Raw genomic sequence first — 20,666 nt, 5'->3', positions numbered from 1 at the left:
TCCCTTCGAAAGCTCATAACTTCGTCATTTTCGGAGATATCGGATAACTAATTTTAATGTAGTTAATAACTCTTTAAATATAATACTGTCACATAAAAATAGGAGACCAGCTCATTCGGGTGAATTAAGATATTACATTAAATCGTTTTTGTTAATAAAGAGCAATAAAAGAAACGTATGATAATATTTTACGTAACGAGTTTCATGGTCCTACATTTGTAAACTTAGGAAGTAAAAGCTCTCACTTTTTCATAGAGTTATAATTTAACATACGAGTACTGATTTTGGTTATTTGTGTGTGGGTGAGTTGGTAATGTGAAATATTCCTGCGTTATGCGTAACATCATTCAAGTTCAATTAATTTTCAATTCAAAGTTGGGACTACCTACTGCAACTTCTTATCATATTAGACGTGCGATAAACCAGGTAACAAAATTATTTTTTACTTCATTTTTAGACTTTTTGATCAGATGTTTAGATGAATATAGAGTAGAGATATGTTACTAAGAAAACTGTATCAGGTTCAGTGGACGTACTTTCGCTGCCCGTTCATATACATATATTCATATTCTGTGAATGGCATATTTTGTTCGATTAGTATGAATATAACTTGTCTTATTTTATAATATAAATATTATTACATGTAGAAAAATTATCCTTTTTTTGTTTGAAACTACACAAGAGTCCCAACTGCTCCCAACCGTCTTAAGCCAGTGAGACTATGCATCCCCAATCGGTGTATGTTTTGAAGCTGAAGGTAGTGGGGAAAGGAAGGATATGAGGCAGAGGGAGGTGGGGAAGTGCCTGGCTATTCAGATCGGGTCACCAAACACGGCCAAAGCCTTTTCAAGCAACGTTTCAATTCTGAATAGTGGTCTTACACCAGGGCGATATTGAGAGTATCTTTCACTCGTGAACGTGCCGCAAATATACTATGCATTATTTTAAAATGAGTAATTTTTGAAATAATACAAATTAATCACATAAAATTTTCTTGCGCACTCCGGGATTTGAACCCGCGACCTCCAGCTTACCAGTCGAGAGTCTTACCCCTCGACCACGGAGGACGTAAAATCCTATTAAAAAGAGACATGCCAATTTCCTGATAAATTATTATTCACTCAGAATATATCGAGAACACTTGTTCTTTTCCTAATAAATATTATGTCATAATGCGACAATATCAGTATGTGAATATCAATATCAGAATTTTTTATGAACACGTGTTCCATCGTCCCCATAAAACATTCGCTTCTAACTGATACCTTGTTGGAAACTCAATTCAATCGATAAACGCCTGTGGTCTCGTTTTTAACAGGATTTTTAATAAATTAATAGGATTATATATCAGTAATTTTTTAAGTGTACGGTCAAAATTGATTTCGTTCGTCCTTTGACTAATATAAAATATTTGTTGTTTGGGAACTGCCTCGAACGCTAAAGGGCGGTGTGCGGACCAGGCTTTTCGTTGCGTATTTAAATGCATCTTGTCAGCGGATATCAGAAAGGTTTAGAAACGCAAAGTTTATGGTAAAGTAAGATACTAGAAGCTTCAACGTGAATCACTTCAAATGTTTTGTAATTTAATTTGTTCCCACAAAATATAATTCAATAGCTACGTATTACCACAGTACAAACATAGCTAGTTATACAATATAATATGATTTCCTTAGGCTTCAGCAAAATCTATTGCTCGACCAATTGACCATTCACTTTTGCCATTGATATTTAAGGCCTAGATTGGTTAGTCTCTTGTTACAAATAAGTCTAACGAAAATGGGCACAAACGGAGAAAAACGAGAATTATTAACTTATTAAGAATCTCTTCAAATTATTGTTAATTCTGGTGAAAAGCGGGATTGCAGACTTTACCGAATGATTTAACTGGTTTTCTGATAAACTTTTAATAAACTACGAACATGTTTTACACGATGTCAAAATCCGAATGCATGTGAATTTTATTTGCCTTAACATATCATGATGAAATGCGAAAATATTTGAATCTTTATGAACACGTTTTCCAAGATCATGATAATATATTTGTAATTTACAAGTTTATCTTTAAACCTATTAATTTATTTTTAAGGCCTGTAATCCTTTTTTTACAAGATTGACCAAAATTTTGAAGAGGTCTTTAGTAAATTTGCAATACCTAGTCATTTTTTCTCCGGGCAGCGTCATTAAAAAAACGAGAAGCCTAGATATTTTACTCAAAATAATTGCTGGTAATGCTGCATCATGTTTTAAGGGGAAGATTTGATTTGAAAGCCAAGTTCAACCTAAATAAAAATTATATGGATCTTGATGTCCTGTCCAGGTTTTTTGAGAAGGGAAGTGTTAAGTTGATCGATCGCAATAAACCTACTTATTAGTTGGTGGCATCGATAATTCAACTCTAGATATGGCTTGTCTTAAAAATTCAGTAGAATAATTCGGCCAATAAATAATATCATAATAAATATCCAATGTAATTCTGTCGCCTCTCTTCGAAAAAATGATATCGTGGGAGACAAATTAGTTTTTTTCGCTCCAACAAAGGATAAAAAGCAATCCGTTTTGAGATCTTTTGACTGCAAGATAATGGACTTTCTTCTTGATAAATTTTTTCGTAACCCAATTTTTAGAATCAATAATGTTGGTACTAAATGAAAAAATACACTTTGTAATACACCACTTTTTATCGAATTAATAACCCACAGCCAGCCAGGTTTCACTTATCTCAAACTTCACCATGGCTATTATATTTACTGTTAGCTATTAATTCAATTTAAAAAATGGGCGTATTACAAAGCTTTTTTTCCATTTAATATATAACGTTTTACCCCAAAGTATCTGTTTCCTTCGAAAACAAAAAAAAAACAATCATTTTGATTTCGGTGACATTTTTATCATCTACACGACCTGTCTGGACTTTGTTGGTCGATTGTTGGTGGTCATTTTCACTTCAGTACAGGCCATTCTTGTGTTATATATATCAACGACATTTGCATATAATATTATTATTAATGCGGAGCAATGTGCCAGAATTATAATAAGATGAATGTAAAGCCATAAAATACGGAGCAATACCATTATACACGCGCTAAACGGCGATTACGTCATGTTTCGTGTTAAACAGGCACTATTTTCAAGCCCCATAAAAGTTCATATCGCTTTATAGCTATTTTTACTGAAATAATTCGAAATATATATAGAATGAAAGGTGACTGGAGAATCGATGATGAAGTAGAAAGATAAAGGTTTTATCTCAGGCGTGGACCTAAAAAGCCCTGGACAGAGCATTCGTGTGATTTTGCTTAAATGGCATTGATGCCAAATCTATGGTGAAGGGAAATTGCCTGGCAGCCATCTTGTATGACAATCTTTTGAAATGATTTATTTCCAAAGTGACGCGTAATGAACTATTATAATTTTATTCTTGTTGTTGACGGCTTATGATTTTTTGGGTATTTGATGAGACAAGTAAATGTCATTAAAATATAAATTGTTCTCGAATAGCTATGTCCAGGGCTTTTTAGGTCAACAATCTCAATCAAATGTTTTAGAAAATGAGCGCTTTGTAATATTTAATTATGAGCTTTCTTCTACTTCTCCTTCTCATAGGTTGGCTTTCACCGAGTTCCTCACTCTGTAGACTAGAACCTAGAATAAATTCACGAAGAAAAACCATATTTTGCTATAACAATAAATTAACAGGCCTTATTATTAAAACATGAATTTAACAATGTTTTGACAATATGTCATTACAATACAAAGAATTTTCCTTGTAATGCAAACACGTGTTCCCACATCATGATAATATATTCATAATTAACTAAAAGTTTATCAGGAAATAATAACGATGAAGTTTTTCTTTTAGGTATATCTGATAACTAACAAAAATTATAATTGCGGTGTAAATTTTATGCGCTGCAAAGGATCGGAATAGTAAAAACTTGACTTTTTACGACTGCAAAGGAATGTTTAAAACGTGCTTAAACAGGTCTTAACGCCGGCTTTATTGTGAAGAAATAATCATCTAAAGCAGAATAAATAGGCAATTTCTTCAAAGGGCAATATATTTTTCGAATTAACTTAATGAGTAAAACCACAAATTGTAATATTAGTGACTCTCAAATGAAAATTTGAAAGAGAAAAACCAGAAAAGGATTCCAATTTTCCAATAAACACCTGCGTTTTTTTACAGAAATCCCTTAAATACCCTTCCCCCTTTGTTCACCTCCCACCTAGAAATATGTATATATATATCTTAGTATTATATATCTTATAAGTTAATTTAAGGAAGGGTTCTTCTGAAACCGGTTGACGGAAATTAAAATAAAGTGGTCAAAAACAAATTATTGTTTTTATATTTTAGATAAATATTCGGTCGCTTTTAGGAATCGCATCTTCAGAGCAAAGTCCCAGCAAGGTTGAGGTCCTGGGTTGATTTCCTAGATGGGACGGAATCTTCAAATTGTTTCGAATTTTATTTTGAAATTTTCTTCAATGCTTAAAAATCATTAATTGGACCCAACTGTAGCAATGATCGAAGTTGTAAAATGATTTCTTCTAGAAGTAATGCATCACTTCTTTGTATAGGTAATGGTAAAAACATTTAGTTTTAGAACATCCTGCACAATTTCTCGCTCACCACAAGTTAGGACACCGTTTATTAATAATAGATAAATAACAATGTGAATTGATTGAAGTTCATTTTGGTGCAAATTGTGCAATAAATTGTATCGCAGCTGTTTGCCGGGTGAATTGTATTTCGTGCAAATATTACCTATCGACAATAATTGTCGGAATTAAACATTATAACTGATTTCAAATATTAGCAGTGCACGTCAAGTTTGACTTGAACTGACATATTAATGAGGTTTTGAACCGAAGTATATTCGATAATAATCATTTAAAGCAGTGTTTCTCAAAATATACAACGTAACATAGAATCAATACATTAAATTAATTAATTAAATACGACATGATTATTTAGAAAAAAATCTTAAATATTTTGCCAGCCTATTTGGATTTATGATTTTTCACTTTATCAATATCGGTCTAGCTATCAACAGCGGGACTGTGATCGAAAAATCTGTATAAAATCATTGGTAGTTTGACGTATTGATTCTTTATTTTAATAATGTTTCTATTTCACTTTGCTAGACCCCAAGATCAATTAATGTTTTAGGATAAAATAGGTTAGCCTACCCAACTTTTGTGTTTTATTCTAAAAATAATGTGATCATAAATATATAGGTACATTGTTTTATTGGTATGGGTTTTATTTTAATCGTTGAGAAAATATTTATGGACATAATCTTCCGATTCTTTACGTTATTCTGAAATTTTGTATTTTTTTTGGAATCCGAATTTATTTCCGAAAAATAAATACTAGATTTGTCAAAGTATGCTCTTGTAAGCTATTGAACACCAATAATTAAGCAAAAGCATGTAAGGTACGTTATGCAGATAGTCAATTAGTTAATGAGCTTTATAACATTAGATACTTCGTGATTTTAGAATCGTATATTATTTAAACCTGACGTTCTTCGTTTTCAATTGCTATTGCAATCAATTATTGCCATCCATAATGCACAGACGCGATATAGGCATGTTGAGTCTGTTCTACGGGTATTTTAATGGTGCCAGCTCTAAGGAGCTAGCAGCATTGATCCCCGGTGCACCGGTGTGCGTGAAATTCGATGAATTCTAGAGCAACACCCGTTTTACAGTCGATGTTGGTTTCGTTGACTCGTTTTTATGTAAGTCGCTCGTATTTGGAACGATCAACCCGGCATCTGTTTTTCCTCCATCATATAATCCAGGACTCTTCAGGACCAGTTTTTATAAATCCCTTCCTACAGCCCCTACTTTAACCCGCCTTACAAACGCTGCCCTAATGGGTGGTGACATAGTTTTCCTCTATTAATATGAACAGACAGATTTAAGGCTTATGTTTTATAAAAATCGTAAGATTAAATTAGGCCAACATGATTCTTGGATGTATTTAACCTGGATAACACAGTCCCATACGTTTTCTATGAATGCGCGGTTTTCAACGCATACCAAAAGTATTAAATCGTATGGAAATCGACATCCATAATTAAAATGTAAATAATTTGATGATTTGTATAGTAGAAAAATCTATTCACAAGTCTTGTAGGTGGGATGCTTGATTAGCAGTCGACGAGCCAAGCTCGATGCTTACAGCGGATAGCAAACTTACTCTCTTTTCAACAATTTTCAAGTTATGCTTAGTGAAGAGGTCTGTATGTAGGTACTATAAATCTAATGCTTTTAAAAAAAAGTTACTTTTAGATCAGAAAGAAAAGTTTTCTCGCAAGGAATTATACGAAATTCTGATTAAATACAATAATATATGGTGTATCGTTTCGGCACTTTAACATTCTCTGTCAGTAGCCTCCGTTGAATTTTTAAAAACTCCGTGGATGTTTTGACCGCATAAGGAATTTCCAAAATCGGTTTGCATTGTGGTTGAGCAAATTATTTTTTGTTACTTCCGGTGCCACTTCAGTTTTATGTCAACCTCATTCGTTGGTATAACTTGGAAGATAAGACATTTGAATAATAGTCAGAAATAGAAAGTAATTGCAATTTAATCCATTTTCGTTTTTTTCCATTCATCAACTAAATGATTCAACTGACTGATTGGTGCAATGAATACACTGATTCTTTTAATGATTCAAAGGACTGATTGATGTTATGAATATAATGATTCAACTGACTGATTGATGAAATAAAAAAACTGATAATTTTAATGATTCAAATGACTAATTGATGGAATGAATATATTGATTATTTTAATGATTCAACTGACTAATTGATGGAATGAATATATTGATTATTTTAATGATTCAACTGACTAATTGATGGAATGAATATATTGATTATTTTAATGATTCAACTGACTAATTGATGGAATGAATATATTGATTATTTTAATGATTCAACTGACTAATTGATGGAATGAATATATTGATTATTTTAATGATTCAACTGACTAATTGATGGAATGAATATATTGATTATTTTAATGATTCAACTGACTAATTGATGGAATGAATATATTGATTATTTTAATGATTCAACTGACTAATTGATGGAATGAATATATTGATTATTTTAATGATTCAACTGACTAATTGATGGAATGAATATATTGATTATTTTAATGATTCAACTGACTAATTGATGGAATGAATATATTGATTATTTTAATGATTCAACTGACTAATTGATGGAATGAATATATTGATTATTTTAATGATTCAACTGACTAATTGATGGAATGAATATATTGATTATTTTAATGATTCAACTGACTAATTGATGAAATGAATATATTGATTCTTTTGATGATTCAACTGACTAATTTATAGAATGCGTATATTAATTATAATAATGATTCAAATGAGTGATTGATGTAATTAATAAATTTATTTTTGACTATTTTAAAGATTCAACTGACTAATTGATGGAATGAATATATTGATTATTTTAATGATTAAACCTATTAATGTTGATAGATTGAATGATTCCATTGATTATTTGAATTTTTCAATTTTATACTATTTCAGGTGGAATGATTCCATTGAATAATTCAATGAATTAGTTATCTTAAAGAACGAATGTATTTACTGAAAGTTAATTAACTGTCGATTTCCACATTTTAATTTAATGATAATATTCATCCACCGAATAAATGAATTTATTTTATGACCAAGTTTAGAATCGGAGTAAAGGGAGAGGTTGTAAACATATGAACTAAGCAAAGTTGGCATCACTATATAGTTTAGGGTGTCATTCTTTCAGCCTACCCCTGCGGGAAAATGGCGTGATGGCTTTTTTATTTTAAAGGCATACTACTGGGAGCTACGCCGTAACCTTTCTTTCTGTAGATTTTTTAAATGTAAATATCAACTGCCCGAATCCAGGGGACTATGGCCCTCCCCTATCGGGGAAGGTATATTGTTAGGATAAAGCGTATGGAGAGGGGATAGAGATGGTGAAGAGGATGGTTTGGTAGTACATTAAGTGCGTGAAAAGTAATTTGCATATTAGTGATACCTACGTATTTAGTTATCACTTTTATACAAACTCACATTTTTAAAAAATTACCAAGCTAAATTTTAACCTTCTCACCTCTTACAAATCTTTTTTTGCATTCACTTAGGTGGGCATCAGACATAAAAGCTCTTTCTCTGAGCACTTAACACCAATATTTTCAGAATTTCACACCAGTCAATTTATAGCAGATGCGCTTCTTCGATGAGCTTTAAAGCTGTCTTCTTTGAACCATTAACACCGCCAGATAACGCACTCAAACATCTCAAATTATTATATTTCAAAGCTTACTATCACTTAAGACTTACACGTCAAAGGCTTGAGCTTTGAAAAATCATAAAAAGTGCTTAATATTTTTTTTCAACCGTTTTCTACAATAAAAGTCATTAAACAAGATGAACTATTAACAAGACTAATATAAAATGAAGAAATGTGATTATTGCTAAAATATTAAAAATCTCTTAAAATTATGGGTAATCTGGTTAAAAACGGGATTGCAGGCCGTTTCCTGATGAACTTTTAATAAATGACGAATATATCGGAGCACATGTCCACGCACATGCATTTGACTTGATAATATAATATCATGACAAAATGCGAAAATAAAAATATACAGTAGGGTGAAAAATTGATTGTCTTATTTTTTAAGCAGGATGGCAAAAATAAATTATGGTAGAAAAATATTTTGTTTTCCAACAAAAATGCATTATATCTTAAGACCAAATTTAGAAATTACGTTTTTTTCTAATTATGTTAATACTTTTGCAGAAACTATAATATTTCATTTAACGTTGTAAAAGCTTATTACGTATGTTTATCATAAACATTTCGCAAGGTTCAATTTGAAAAAGGAAATGTAGAAAACTACGTAAATATAAATATCGTAGGAATTAAATAATCAAGCTTCCGAAATTTAATCACGAATCAAAATAAATGAAATACCAGAATTTCACGAATAGGTTTTCTATTTTTATATTTCTCCTACCTATATTAGTACACAAATAATACTTTATAAATCCAGGAATTCCGGTTCAAAAATAAATTTCCTGGTAGAATACAATAAACTTGTGGAAAAAATGTCAGGAAGTGTGTATTTCATTAAAAAAATCAGGATCAGATTTTTGGATTTTTTTTTATATTCGCTAAGCTCAAACAACTGGTTTGACGGCCTTCGTAGTTGAGGGGTGAAACTCTTGACCACCAAGCCGAAGGATTTGAAGTCGCGAGTTCAAATCCTGGCGTGCCAATTTTATGTGAATAATTGTGTTATTTTACAATTTATTCATTTAAAATAATACAAAGTATATTTGAACATTCACATTTGAAACATTGCCTGAAATGGCTTTAGCCGTGTTTGGTGACCAGATCTGAATAGTAAGCTACTCCCTCAACCATCCTCTTTCCCCATCTTCTATCCCTCTTCATAACCTTCAGCCTCAAACATACTTCAATTGGGGATGCCATAGTCTTACTGGCTCCAGACGGTTGGGAGTAGTTGGGTATTGGGTGCGCCCTTGAGGTGTTTTTGCACAAAAACGGCGCTATACAAGTCATCCAAGTATTATTTATTTATTATTTATTATTCATAGAAAATCGGTTAATTTGACATCATGACGCAGGTTTCCCCTATCTGAAATAGTATCCGCAATATTTTTTTCACGCATAAAATCAAAACTGGCCGCTGAAATTAAGCAAGAATTTGAACCTTGATTTTTTTTATTGTAGATCCTGGGTTCAAGTCCTAGATGCGACCGTATTTTTTTCTGACTTTTCTATTTCAATTTTTTGTATAAAAATCGCTTACATTGTCTTAAATAATTACATCTAACGATTTGAGGTTTTAATCGTTCAGTTATTCCAAAAATAAAATAAAAACTTTATACTCTGCTTCCCATTCACTATTCTGTCAATCACGTGCCACAAAACAAAACTAATTTTCACGCTCTTACGAGAGTTATGAGTGAGCCAGTGATTTTTAATACTATTTGTTGGATTATTCATAAATCGGCTTCATTACTAACGTAATGGACGTTAATAATTTTCACTCAGGAGCTATGGTTAGCTTTTATTTCTTTATCAAATTAAAACTTCGTTGAAATAATCTTCAACTCAAATTGTTGATTCTAGCTGGAAATTTAAGTTGGTGGGAATTAAATGAAATTTAAATTCAACCCCCTTAATTTCAATTAAATTTTGAGGGTTAAGAGCGTTAAAATAGCCATGGCAAGATACGTCTCAGAGGGTGGCTTTAATGGGATGCTGTCAGGATGTCGTCAATCAACTGGGGTAAAAATTACCACCCTCGAGGAAAGCCTAAGGAAGGAATAAATGCTGAAGGTTTTTTGGGCGTCTTGCGGATAGTCTGTGACATAGAAGTCATGCATTTGAAAATCCTTAGAACACAATGTGTTAATATAACCTTAAATATTTAAATTACATAAATAATGATAATAATATTTGGATGATTTGTATAGCGCCATTTTGTGCAAAATCACCTTAAACGCGCTAATTCACACTGAATAATTTAGCTTCATTATTTAAAAAATGTTACAATAACAATAAATTAATAACAAAATAATGAAGTCAAAATTTATTATTTTAATGAAATAAAAATAAATCATTTGTGTACACCACTGAAATAATACGTCATCAAGCTTTGAGCATTTTGAAAACATATTAAAAAATGAATAGTAAATATTCTACTTAAGAAGCAACTTCTTCTCCAAATATAGTATACATACTATATACATATTAATGCACATAATAATATTAATAATGGTCTTTATTCCAGAAACTAATTACATCATGTTATAGCTACTAGTAGTACATTTTTTTCCTACTTCTCTCGATTCTGCGTAAAATATATAATATATTATCTACAATAATTAGTAGTACTAAATATTGTCATGGTAATTGTAAACCTTATTAATTATATGTACTTTTTCCTTTAATAAATAAAACAAATAATATACCTGTTTCGAAAAAAACTAAAAATAACGAATTTTATTGATTAAATAGTAGTGTACAGAAAATTATGTATTAAAATGACGTTGCAAAGTGAATTTGCAATTATTGAAGAAGTAAAAAATATTATTTATGAAAACTCAACTTCTGTCTTATTTTTTTACTTTCTACATATTTCCGTTTTTTATTATTTTTTTTTTATTCGTGTTTATGACAATTGCTCCTGTTTGTTCATTTTTTACCTAGCTATACCATATGCCGTATAAATAACAATTATAATTTACCGACTATAATTTGGATTTTTAAAATTTATTTTTGTTACTTTTCTGTATTGAGTTTACATGATGTGAACCTTGGTTATTGGGTCGAAACATTTTTTTTTGTATTTAATGTTCCTAAGAGGACATTTAACCATCCTCTTGATAGTGGTCAAAAGCAGTATCCACGGGGTAACGTTTATTTAAAATAATTATATTAAATAACTTTTTTTTAAATTAGAAAACATGGGTATCAAAGGTAAGGAACTCCAATTATTAAAAAGTTATATGAGTAACAGAACACATCAAGTCAAAATTAACAATCATACTAGTAAACCACTGCCGATTACATATGGAGTTCCACAAGGAAGCACACTAGGGCCCGTTCTTTTTACTACATATATAAATGAACTTTGCAGTTTGAAAATAGATCAATTATAAAATAAGAAATTATTGCTTTGGGAGGAGCAACAAACTCGCCTATCGATTAATTAGAAATAGCACAGAAAACGATCACACAACAAATAATATAAATATACCGATTTTTTTATTTTATTTCATGTTATTTAAATTTTATTTTAAATCTGTATTCTTAGTTGTATCTTAAATGTATCTTAATCTTTTTTTTCTTCACCAATATATTTTCTTTAAATGTATTATGGATATTTTTGTATCATATAATGGAGGCCTCAGCACTGGTGGGCCCAATGAGGCCAACATTACAAAATTTTACTAATAAATGTAAAATATTGTACCAAAAAAAAAGAAAAAATAATTCCAAGTTTACTATTTGGCACTCGAACCTACGAATAATGCCTATACTGAACCTTTGGAGAACGAAGGAAAATAGCAAAAAAAAATTGATGAAAATCGTATCTTTTTACTCCATTAATTGTCAAAAGTCCATATTCTTACATAATTCTTCAACAATCAAAGAGAACAAAGAAAAAGCACTATGTCCACACCCGATACGGCTCCTCAAACTTTAAAATTGCTCTCCTGAACAATTTATCTCCAATGACTGCTTCTTTATGCTCCAAAGGGTCGTGATATCGGATAAGTTAGCCGAGTTTTCTACCTACTTCAACTATTTATTTATTGAAATGTAATTGTCGTATTTTTACAGTTATCGTGAATATTGTGGAACTCCCCCCAAACTTTTTATTGTTCCAAATAAAACATAATAAAATACAAATAAATATCAAATGGCTATTAATATTAATACTACTTTTTCATGAAAAATCACCTCAAAGGCGCCGTACAAATATGGTTCCATGATAACTCAACACAGTGACAATTTAACACACTATGAAAAAAGTGATTTAAAGTCATTAGAAACAATGAAATTTTTTTTTTAACCTAACCTACTTAACCCAGTTAATAAAGTTTTTTTTTCAACACTTTCCATGACTTTATATAACTTTTTAAAGATGTGATGAATTATCATTGTGATGATTTATCCGGTCACCACAAATATATGTCTTGAATAATAAATATAACTATCTTACAACTAAGATTCATAATAAGTAGCGACATAGATCTAAGCTTATAATATCTAGTGACTTACGGTAAGGGCTGATGACTCAAAACTAGTTACTTACGACTACTAACTTAATTCAACATTATTTGGTGAAATGTAAAATAAATAAGCAATTAAATTCGTAAAAAACTTCAAAATCCCAGCTCTACAACACACTGCACACTGCAATGCACTTCAAGGTAGCCATTATTTAAATGGACTGCAAATGTAGCCAGCCGCGCACGTAGGAGTTAAAATGTTTTTTTTTTCTATTTCTTAGTTAACATAGCGACCCGTACTAACCTGAAGTAGCATGAAATATTCTTCTCTAAGATTTTTGTGAAAGTCTAACAGCATTAAAATACCTTTACCAAAGAACACTTTGATACGGTCCATAATAAAATTTGGTTTACCGAAATAGAGGGAATAGTTGCCACGGAGGCAATTAGTTTAGCGGGTCTGCGATACATTTGAGTAAACGAGTCAATCCCCTTTCACGCAATTATTTGGCGCAGCTGTCATTGGTGTCGCTTTCAAGTTTATTCGTGGAGCTTTAACAAGCGCGACTCTAATTTGTTCGGACTTGCTCATATTCCTCAGTGGCGTGAGGTGGTGTTAATTTTGTTATTTGAGTTTTCTTGAGAAAAAGGAGAAACGATTGAATTACTGAACTCACCTTTCGGTATAAAACTATACCTACCTTGCAATTTACTTAGTTCACCTATAGTAGAAATTTGCATTTTGGTAAAACTGTAATTGGATTGAGACCTTAATAATATAATAATAATAACATAACATTTATATAGCGCAGTTTTGTGTTGTTTCACTTCAAGTGCGCTTAACTATAATAAACTTAAAATAAAATTTCCTATTGTGTTCCTTTAAAAAAAATTAATTACATAAGAACCTTGCTACTTCTTGACTATCAGCCAAGACGCTTTACCAATGATAATATTAACATCATTAATTTTAACCAGTCTTGTTGGCGTAACTATTTAATAGAGAAGGAAAATTCTCAATTTAAAAATAGGGAAATTCTATTAATTTACAAATTTTACAAATTCTTTTTTTTTAAACAGATTCAATGCGTTTAAAATGAGATCATTTACTTGTGTTTAACTCATGCGCCTTCCTACTGCCATTTAACTTATGAAAAAAAATAAAAATAGCACAACGCGTAGTGAGTAATGAAAAACATTATGAAAGGGAAACATAGATGATTTGTAATCATGATCAATGATCATATAAATACGAAAAAATTTGTCAAAAGAAAATTAATACTTTATGTAACAATTAATATTTTATGTGTAATTTTAAAATCTTAAAACAAAATAATTCAATAAATTTATGAGATTTTTGTTTACACTTTTTTATATTATCTTTTTGTATCAATTTTTCAAAGCTTCAAGCAAATAAAATGAAAATAAAAATAGCAAAAAGTGGATGGAAAAAGAAGTCGGGAAGGTCCCAGAAAGACTTATTAGTACTACGATAAAATTATAAATAAAATATTATTTATAATAAACTATATTATGATAAAACTATACCAACAGACCGAACGATTAGTCATTATAGACCCGATATAGTTTTACATGACAACATTAAAAAAAATTACTTATATCATTGATAAAATTATAAAACAAATTCCTGTAATATTCAAGTATCTGTTTCTGAAAAAATGAGAAAATAAACAGATTTAGGAAATAAGATTAAAAGAATTTGGCATTTTCAGACTATAAAAATATTACCATTTTGTTATTTCGGCTAATGGCATTATACCTAGCTCTCTCATTCAAAATTTAGGCGTATTAGATTATGTCAAAGAATTTATATATAAAAATGCAAAAATCAATCATTTTAAATACATGTAGGACTACGAAAGATGTTTTAAATATTTATATTGAGGGATTAGTACGATTTATATGTCCAGTTAATAGTTCTACCGAGCCGAACACTCTGATATGAAAATATCTGAAGTCGTTGAATTATTTTCCCATTTTATCTCTGGTGAGCTGACGTGTTGTTCTTGTATGTTTTTGTATTTAATATGCTTATATAATGCACTTGCATAGTGTGGATTGACTAGATGATCATTTTTGGAAAAGTGTGTTGAAGGGTTTAGTTTTTCCTGTGGGGAAGATTTAACCCGGACATAAAGTTAAAAAAAAAAATTATCTACTGTTTTTTTTATCTATTATAGTCAATCGTTAATGTGATGCATCTAATTTATAAACCAATTTACACTATATAAATCATGATTTCTTTATTTATAGTTGCTAATTAAATACAATAAAGACATTATTCAAGTCAAGAGTAATACAAATGAAGTTGAATTAATAAAAATTGTGTTGCCTTCAATCCTCTATGCCTATGCCGCGGAGAAAATAGGTAAAAGTTAGTACATTTAAATTTGAAAGCATAAATAAGCATTTCTATCTGGAGAAACAGCACGAAAGGTGATAAAATACCCAGTACCTGGTAAAGTAAGTACTGCGAATTGCATTCACAGTAGATTTGGCGTTCGAGTTGACAAATGCGATTGTTATATAGTTAAATGCCTCTGGGTGTAAGCTAACAACGTTGCACCAATCCCATTCCGACTAGGGTAAGGGCGTAACGACAATTCGGGCAATCTGGGCGAGACACATATTTTAATTCAATTTATTTTAGGGCAGCGCTTGGCAAACTTCTGATACAGACAGCTGTATAAAAACATGAATGTAACTTAATTTGAGGACAAAATACCCAACCAAACCGAATAATATTTTTTTTAATCGAAAGGCTGAGTGTAAATCTCTTAATGATCTGTGCTGTTTTATTTATTTGCTTTTTAAATTATGATTTATTAGGCCATTAAAGAATTCAATTTTGTATTATTTTTATTATATGGCTCCCGGTAAATAATATTTATAATGCCCGCTACATTCATTCCCCGGTGGGATTGATGAGATTCACATGGCGACGCCTGAGGCCCTAAAATAGCTCGCAGATCTTGATGTCCCCCTCTGACCCCCCCACGATATGAAAGAAGAATAGCTCCTGGTTGGAAGTTATATAATTACTAAGTTAGTTAAGTGGATTATGATTATTAATATATATTAGGATGGTTACCTGGAGCAAGTGATGATAAAGCATCCATAATTTGGGTATGTTGTGAGGGCGAAAGAAGTGGGGAGTGGAAGGAGAAAGGTAAGAGGAACGAGTAAAAATTATTGTTCTCCAGATAAATAAAGAAAAAAATACGTTATCACCAATTGACAACTGACCCAATGTGATCGCACCGTGGAAAATTACCGCTAGATCGCTAGATGTTTTCTTACTGCGCATAGTCCTGTCAGAATTGTAAGTGAAAAAAAAATAACGAGACAGGTTCATAAGTATCTACTTGGTTATTTAACCCCAAGCATTCATTTCAGGAAACCAAAGTTCAACGCTTCAATTCAGAATAATTATCGTCTCTCGTCAGAGAAATACTGAGATTCACTATGATTCTAATCGCCACGTACCGGCTTAAAACTTTTTTAATTCGCTCCCGATTTTCGTTATAGCCCTGGAGACAGTACAAACGTGTCGCTACGCCACCGAACCAGGTTGATAATACTATCTCATGCTTGCAGTGGAATACAGTCCACAGTGTTGGCATCGAAGCACAACAGAATGTTATAGACAAGCCAGGACATTCAGTATTCAATTATTTCCCCAATGGACAGCATATCAGAATACTTGAAATATTCAAGACATTTGGTTGTTCCCAGATACCCGTAATTCGATTAACTAACCTTACTCGATATTTCTGCTGTTTATTTCTATTAACAGTCTTTTTTACACTTACTGCAATTTATTGATATTTTCCCTTGAATGCGCATTTCAATTTCAGTGCCAAAAAAAGGACAGATTAAATTTTTTTTTTTTTTAAGTTTATACAATATTCGAGCGTAACCTTATCAATTTAAGTAAGAATGGTAATTTGGCTCTAACTAATTCTATTCACTATTTAAAAAAAATTACATATTTGTAAATTTTAATGCCATTTTAAATAAATTGCATAAACATAGGAAATATATTTTTTTAAATATGATTTTTTTGTGTTCTTTTTACACTAACCCTATAAAGGAGGCAATGAGGAAAATAATTTCTATCAGGGCCTATGTCATCTGTGGGGATGCGTGCCGAGGGACATTTTAGGGAAAAGAAGGAGAGGAAGGTTTGGGAAAGAAAAATGTATTAGGGGTGAGTAAACTAGGGATCATTGTATCCAAGAGTGACGTACGTATGAATCCATCCCTCACGATGTGGTGCAAGACGATGGGTCGAGAGAGACCGGCTGGAGAGGTCCAAGGGTCTCCGCAAACCGGCCTCTCCGGTCAACCGGTCAGCCGCATTCGCCGCCAAGATTTGTTCAGACCTCACCCGATAAACCCGGGCAACCCTGCTAAGTCAGCAAATGTAGCAAATAAATCGGGTTGACATATGGCAGATGTGTCATCCAACAAATTTTTCCCGGGGCGGCGGTACCCATACCACCCTATTACAAATCTTGTAAGCAAATTACTAAAGTAAAATTAATTAATTAAAATAATAAAGCGTCTTGAATTTTAATAAATCTTACATGTATCTAATAACCCAGCTATGTAAAACTAAGCAAATAATAACAAGTTACAGGTAATCAGGCAGATATATATATTAGAATGCAGAAAACTGTATGTTTAGTGAAAATGTTTTTTTCATTTTTGGAATAACTTAATGAGTAAAAACTCAAATTGTAATATTTAACTATTGAAGACAATAAAATTCGAAACGAAAAATTCAGAAAAATATACTGTCGCAATTAGGACTTGAACCCAGAATGCGTCCCGGCAAGGAGAGTAGGTTAAGATTTTACTCAAAAATAAATAAATATGTTCATCCTAGACTTGCAAGAAAGTCAAAAGATGTCGCACATTTAAATAAAAATAGGATATATTTATCCAAGACACTGTCTAAATTGCATTTTGTTCTAGTCAAATCTTGAGATCATATATAAAGATAGCAGCCAATAAAAATGAGCAGTAAGAAAGTGAAGATAATGTCGGTAGTTCTTATTCAAAGTATGATACAGTTAAATATGACCGAACGAGATAGGGTCCCATTAGCTTAGTGGGTAGAGTCGCGCCCCGTCAAGTACTAGATGCGACTTTATGTTTTTCTGTTTCAAATTTTTGTTTGAGAATCGCTAATATTGGGTTCAATAAATAAAGAGTTATATCTCTCTAACGTAGATTTCGGCGCATGCTACAAGGCTATCCGAAATTTTGATTCAAGAATGAAAAGGAGAACACGTAAAGACTATCGGGCAATTTATGCCGCCTGTTCTTTCAAATAGTCGAATATTGTTTGAGTAATACAATGTTATTCTTATTTGGTTATGAACAACCACTAGGCACTGCTTATACCTAGGTACTTCTTTGTTAAATCTGCACTGGTATGAAAAAATCGTTAAGTATAATTTCAAGGTCAGAATGTTTCGTAAAAATTCAAATGTAACAATGTCATCAAATGTCCAATCAGCGTCATTTTTAATTTTTGACGTTTGAAATGTCCAAGTTAATCGCCGATTACAGGTCTTATAATTCAACTCTTGCATAAATCGCAATTAGCCAAAAAGCACAACTGTCGTATTGTTATACTTATAAGCTGACCACAACTTAATAGAAAATTCGAAACAGACCTGCAATCGTCATTTATCGAACATCTTTAAAAGGAAAAAAAACATTAAAGAAATATGATTGGCCATTTGATGAGAATTTATTTAAAAAAAAAAAACTGTCTCTAAAAACTATAATTCAAATGATAAAATCGCTTTACAAAAATAACCTATTCCATAACTTCTGACGACCCACCAATCTGACTATGTGAAACATGTTTGGAATCTTCCCTAAAGGTTTAAGTTTAATGGGGTGGAAAAATTACGTTGGTTATTTTAAAAGGTCGACCTAAAAGTTAAGCATATTGAATTGTTAGTTCCGCGCTCAATCCACCGTCATTATAAATTACTGAAATAATTGATAAGATAAATAAATTTCCTGAGTATGCGATAAGAAGGACATTATAAAAAGAGACAATACGAATCGGAAATCCTGTTTTCATGCGGTTTGCTTAGTGGCTTTTGGATTAGAAAAGGCTAACCCAAGCTTAACAAAAGTAAAAGCTATTGTACATGCTTTATTGTTACTGAATATTCACTTTTCAATTATCAGTAGCTATTTCAAAACCTAGGTTAATGTATCATTCATTAACATTCCCGTAAACCAGTTCGAAACATTTCTTTTGATTCCAATATGACACCCAAGCGTTACCGAAATATAGGAGTAATTCACACATTTCCCGTTGAATAATCTTGGAAATGAGAATAAGTTTTGCGTTCTTCTGGAAAATGTGTATTCCAGAAAATGCCAATTCACGACAGTCAACCTTTAGGTCAGCAGCGTCGTCAGCTATCGGAAGGTTGGAGGAACTACATCACACACTAGATACTAAGTTCGGTGAGCGTGCTTTGCTTTCGGAGCGTCGCACAGTGGGCTGAAAATCGCCTTTCATAGACATAGAGACTTGAATTTTCAAGGGTATTTTTTTTGGCTAGAAATGGATTCTGCTGATCACTACTATGCTATAAAGTTTCATATGAAGCAATTGCGTGTACAAATGAAGGAGTTATCATTTTTTTAAGAAAAAATTGTATGGCACTTTCGATGCATCAGTTTTCGATGTCTTAATATCAATACTCAGTAAGTTGATTACAAAGCCTTTCACTACAGCACACACACCAATTCTGCTATATATTTCATATGTAAGGTTACAACTCGAGTTTGCCTCAGTTATTTGGAATCCTCAATATCAAACATACTTTGATCGAATTGAAAATATCCAATCCAAATTTATTAAACACCTATCGTATCGATTTAGTGATCATCGTTTTGACCCTACCGCTTTATACAAACGCAGAAAAATTTCTGATGCTCTATTCTCATACAAAATCGTGAACAATCTTGTTGATTCATCATATCTGCTAGAAAATATTGCATTTCGTTACCTTGAACGCAACACCAGATCGAACGACTTATTTAGAACACCACACTGTAAAACCAAAAATGCTCAAAACTCTTTAATAGGACGTATCTGTAAAACTCAAAATGCCTTACGAGATGTACACATTTTCAACTGTAACTTGAAAACATATAAAAAGCAACTTATTAAACTGATAACTTCTTTTTTTTATTTTGTGAAATAATTCTATCATCTTAGTTTATTTTAATGTTTTTACTATAATCATGCGAACTCTATATTACTACTAACTGTCTTTAATTGTTTTATAACATTTTTTAATTCATTATAATGTTTACTTTTTTATATTTCTTTGTCATTTATAAATATATTGTATAAGTGCAAATATTGAATCAACAAGTAGAATTAATGGAAAATTATTTGTCTAATATTGTAAATAATTAATTGCTGTTTATCCTTAATATATAAATGACTGTTTGTTTTCCTAAATAAAATAAAATACTTTCATTGGATCTGCCATCGCTTTGATAGTCAATTTGGACTAGCTCGGTGACAGTCGGCACGCTTCTATGCCATATCTCAATTTGTTTCTATTATCTGTTGCCACGACGCAACACAATGTAATAAAGTGTTGTCTGATTCGGTAATAATGGGTGACAGATTAAGCTCACCGCATTTTATCTGTTGATTTTTTTTGTGGCTTCTTTTAATAATTAAATTAATTATCACAGCAAACTGCACACATTTAAATTAATTCTTACTTCCTCCTAGACCCCGACCGCAAAAGATATGATATATTGTAATTATCTTCAAGT

General features: G+C 31.5%; 1 protein-coding gene across 1 annotated transcript in view; it reads left to right on the top strand.

Annotated features, from left to right (window-relative positions):
* NK7.1 (homeobox protein NK7.1) overlaps positions 1-20,666 on the top strand; it is a 277,869-nt gene that overhangs the window by 50,057 nt on the left and 207,146 nt on the right. The window lies entirely within an intron of this gene.

The sequence above is a fragment of the Hesperophylax consimilis genome, chromosome 15, assembly GCF_061612785.1.
Source record: "Hesperophylax consimilis isolate HC1 chromosome 15, BYU_Hcon_1.0, whole genome shotgun sequence".
NCBI lineage: Eukaryota > Metazoa > Arthropoda > Insecta > Trichoptera > Limnephilidae > Hesperophylax > Hesperophylax consimilis.
Note: the sequence above shows the minus strand (reverse complement) of the source record. Positions and strands in the feature narration are given on the sequence as shown.